The sequence below is a fragment of the Protopterus annectens genome, chromosome 2.part0 (genome assembly GCF_019279795.1).
Source record: "Protopterus annectens isolate FY-2018-M chromosome 2.part0, PAN1.0, whole genome shotgun sequence".
NCBI lineage: Eukaryota > Metazoa > Chordata > Ceratodontiformes > Protopteridae > Protopterus > Protopterus annectens.
The window spans coordinates 92498750-92503749 of NC_056728.1; the positions used below are offsets into that span (position 1 = coordinate 92498750).

Below are 5000 nucleotides of genomic sequence, written 5' to 3' on the forward strand. Positions count from 1 at the left end.
CAGAGATGGGGTGAAAGGGAGACAGAGGGAAAGAAAGACAGGAAAAGAGAAAGATCCAAGCGTGATTGTGTATGATCTGTGGGTAGAGAGAGGTCTCTGGGTATTGTATTGGTTGCCTATATATAAATCTATGTCCGTGTATTGTCTTCAACAACCTCTATGGTGTTTGACAACTGCTGGCCTTGTAATGTGATGTTGGGACATATGGGTCCTCAATATGAAAACATAGAAAAACCCACCCTGCAATGGATCCTGACATTTACACAATCACACCAACACCCACCCAGGATACTGATAACCCATACACACACTTGCCAGTACTGAGTTTCGACCTCCTACCTAGCTATATATTGGTACTATAGTGTTATGCAGTTATCGCTTATGCTGCCTTGTGCAGGGACATAGGCAGTCTCTCATTATTTCATAACTGTGCCTTTTGTGGTCTGCCAGTGATTTTCAAGACTACATCAGTATTCCATACTACAGAGACAACTAATGTGCTGCTAACCTGTATGTATAATTCCAAAGGTGTGTGCAGCTGACAGTTACATTTTATGTACTCTGTCTAGGGTACTTCCATCTGTGTTTTGTGTGTGTGTATGGGCCCACATTCATGGCATGTCCATCTTTCAGATAGTGACAGATATTGATATCTGGACAGTGAGTATGGACGACTGCTGACATGGGTATTGCTGAGAAGCATTGTGGTTGGCACTGCAGTTGTCAGAACATGGCCCTGTCATCCCCAGTACTGCCCATAGGCCACCTACACACAGCCCTGCATGCCTACAAGCTGACCATTTCCATGCAGTATTGAACACATGACAAGCTAACACATGGACCCCTGCATATTGTACACATGCAGCAATCTATCCTATAAATTGGGCCAGCTCGGGTAATCTGTGCTCCACAGTTATTACACCTCACACTTACATGTTACTGCATTTCTACATGGGATTGGAGGGGGCACACCTAATGACTGTAAACATTTGCTATGGCTGTACTGGTATTTCAGGTGCTCTGCTGGCTTCCATTTCATTTTGTATTCTGACCTATCATGCAGACTGGAGGCATATCAGTAGTGTACAGATCTTAGGTTTTATTGACCTATATTTCAGTTTCAGACTTCTTACCCTTCAGAACTGACATACAACTGCCAGACCTGTTGTAGTCTGTCTGTGTAGAGCTGGAGGGGGGCTGTTAACCATTGTCATCAACTGGAGGCCTTAGACCAGCCTTTCTTTATGGTCATCTACACCTGTCCTGCTGGCTGAGGCTGGTGGTGGGTATGTGAGCCCCACTGACAAGCATTTGTGTGTCCTATAGACACACATTTAGGCCACGACATGTACTGCAGTGGGATTTGTCACCTTGTCTAGTACTGCCTAGTATGTTGACAGCAGTATTTGCTATGGATTTCATGCTGCCCATATAGTGTCCACTCTCTGCTGACATCCCATTCAGCCACTCGATTCCCTTGCATACTCATGTCCATACCATAGATGCAACTATCAGAACATACTACTCCATTCAGCAGTTGATAGGAAGACTGACTTACCTTGTGGCTGTGCCAGTATTGAGGATGGTGCTGGAGGGCTGACTATGTCGGATGCACATAGTACACTCCCTATACATGATAAAGCACAGGTAATGTGATGTTTGGCATCCCTTTTACTGTATGTGTGAGTCAGAGAGAGGTGTCATTCCCTGGGTCCCTATCGTGTCAGTGTATGTACTATGTGTTGTCTCTTTGCCAAGGCCTTGGCATAGTGGGCACGCCTCCTTCTGCCTACATGGGCAGGCTCAGGTAGTTCCTCCTCCAAGTCACTCCATGCCTGTGATTGCCTTGGCAATGTGTGGCCTTGCCCCGTGCTGTTGCTGCTGCAGCTGTTTCCGCAGGATCATATTGTGTAGCATAGCATATACTATGAACATCTGTGTACATGTAGCTGGAGAGTACTGCAAGGCTCCACCGGATATGTCCAGGCAGTGGAACCGTGACTTGAGCATCCCAAACACACACTCTATTATATTTCTGGTTTGTGCATGTGCCTTATTATGGAGTTCTTGTTCGGGTGTGTGTGCATTTCTGAGAGGTGTCATCAGCCATGGCTCCTGTGCGTAACCAGCATCCTCCACTAGGTGGCCATGTGGGATGTCCCCACTGGAAAATGACTGGTACAGCTGTGTTATATGTCAGATGTGGGAGTCATGATAACTTCCAGGGCTGCCAGCACACACATTCAAGATAATGCCCTGGGCATCTCGCACAACCTGGCAGTTGATGGAGGGGAAGCCCTTGTGGTTTATGTAGACCCTACCCCACTCTCCAGGTGGTGCTTTGATGTGTATGTGTGTGCAGTCTATAGCACCCACTACCTCAGGGTATTCTGCTATTTGGTGGAAGAGATGCATATTGCTGGTCAATGCCTGACAGGTGTTGAGGAAATATATGTGCTTACTGGCATGTGCTGACATGGCATCCAGGAGCTGGTGGAGTACCCTGGATGCTGATGCCTGTGAGATCCCCATGATATCCCCAGTTGGCCTTTGGAAGGTACCTGTGGCTAGCATTCTTAAGCCTCCACATACCATGGTATCCACTGGGATGTGTTCCCCTCTGTTGGCTCTGTATGTGAGGTGTGGCCGGCGCAGCTAAACAATTTGCTGTAGATTGTCCCTGTCCAACCTAGAGCGCTCCACTGTATCCAGCTCATGTATCCCCTTGTAGGTTACCCTGGGTCTGTACACTCTTCTCCTTCTCCTCACTGTGGGTTAGTCATCAGCATTCACATCCTCACCACCCTCAGCCTTTTGCACATATTGATGCATGGGAGTGGCAGCAGCCCCTAACATTTTATTAGTTTTGTCAGGTAAAATTTCCCTGTCTGTGTACACTGGTGGTGTAAAGTTTGTGGGAAAAAACAGACTGGAAGGTGTTTGCATAGTTTATAGTAGTGTGCTAGGCTGTTCCATGTGTAATTTACTGATTCTGATACATTTCACCTGCTAGCTATGCTAGTTCTCCTTGATTGCCTTCCTACTGCTGTTTCCCCAAAATCCAGTCTGAAAGGTGTTTGCATAGTTTATAGTAATGTGTTGGGCTACTGCATGTGTATTTGTCTGATTCTGATACATTCCACCTGCCAGCTATGCTAGTTCTCCTTGATTGCCTTCCTACTGCTGTTTTCCCTTCCCATTGGCTTCCCATTTAAGCCCAGAGGCGTGCCGCACATACCCAGTGCTCAGATGTGAACAGAGCTGCCATTTCCTTTTTTTTTGTTTAAAACCTGTTGCGCGGCCTGCACACCTGTTTAGGCTATATACACAGTGCTCAAAAACATCTGACACACCCCCTTCCTTAGCTGTGCTTAGCTAAGGGCAAACACGAGCCACAGAGCTCCAATGAGCTTACAGCAAGCATGACACACCCCCTTATGAAGTCATTCAGCTCTTAGACTTGCACTGTCGTATTGCTACACCTACACAGTTGAGTGTAAACTAACACTGAGAGGAAATCTGTGATTCAGTATCAATCCCCTCATTTGCATAAAACAGAATGCTAATTCATAGTTACCAAACTCACACTCCGTCTTCCCCTTAGCAACCACTACTCCCTGGTATTGTTGTCTTATGCATGCCATTGACTATCATGGCAAAATGCTGATTTGGGTTTAAAAGCTTATTTCCCACTTTTTTTCTTATTTTCGGACCAGTCCTGTTTGTGCACCGCTGCCCTATGCTTAAACGGCCGAAATCGGCCACAAAAAAAAATAAAAGTTTTTTTTTCTTTATAATTTTGCAACTATTTATCATGCCAATGGCCATATATTTAGCCATTGGCATGCCTACTCCATTGAATACATGCTTTCTTTGGAGTTGTCATGCTTCCATTTTGTAATTTGCATTAATGTATTTGGTTAGTAGCCGAATACATTTCTGCAGGTTACACTATTCCTGCACCATTGCCTGCCTGCGTCCTGTATTGCTAACTCACCCTATTTGCATGGTTTTCACCTGCAAATGTGGTAATTAGCATATAGCAGTGGTGTCCATGCAGGAATAGTGTAGGAGTGCTCGTGCACGTCCCGGGAGCTCATTCCTGGATTGCTCGTCGGTCATATTGCGTGCAGCAGCTCTTGCACTATTCCTGCACACCGTACAGAGCTTGCTGAATCCTGGGGTGTATGTCTTCCATGTGTCTGCATGGAATGATTCGATTTTCTTCTGTAGCCAAATACATGTCTCACATGAACTGCTATTCCTCCCAATCATAACTCTTAATTGTGCAGATTTTTGCAGAATGTTCAGTCTTTTGCCTGATATCTTTTGTCTTTTCCTCATAACATTTGTTGTTTTCTGGCAAATCACTGAGGACTGAAGTCATTAATTAATGACAGACATTAGAGTTCCAGACTTCATATCATTTATTAAAATTAATGCTAACACAAATCATGTTATTCTAGCAACCTTCTAAGCTTGTAAGTGTGATATTTAAAATAAGTCTCTATTTTTGAGCTTTTGGCTCCCCCTCCCATTATTTTAGACTTCAGATTTCTTGTGCCGAGAGGTTGAGAGGTATGCTCCCAGTGACTTGAAGGTATGCATCTCTTGTTAGGCTATGTGCCATGTGATTGGGTGGTGATTCATTTCCTTACCTTTTGCCCAGTGAGTGCTGGAATGAGATCTGATTCACCTGCAGGCTTAAAATGGACAAAGTGCGTAACTGGAAAGTAAACGAATGAATGAATAAATGGAATATTTGTTTATTGTTTAATTATCCATTTTCTTCTTTTTATTATGCATTATATACAATTCTTGTATAAACATTTTGTTAAAGGCACCTTTTCAAAATAACGTTTACATTTCTTTACTCAGCAAACCACTATCAGGAAGGCGAGATTACATTTTCATTTTAATAACTCCCCAGCAGTTTTGTTTTGGGGGATTATCAGTATCCTGAATCTTTGATAGAATGCTATTAAAGTTTTACATTGAAA

The 5000-nt window shown here is 44.1% G+C and overlaps 1 protein-coding gene across 5 annotated transcripts in view; it reads left to right on the forward strand.

Moving 5' to 3' along the window:
- Window positions 1-5000, forward strand: part of LOC122792977 (spermine oxidase-like) — a 497014-nt gene that overhangs the window by 490103 nt on the left and 1911 nt on the right. The gene's annotated exons all lie outside the window — the stretch shown is intronic.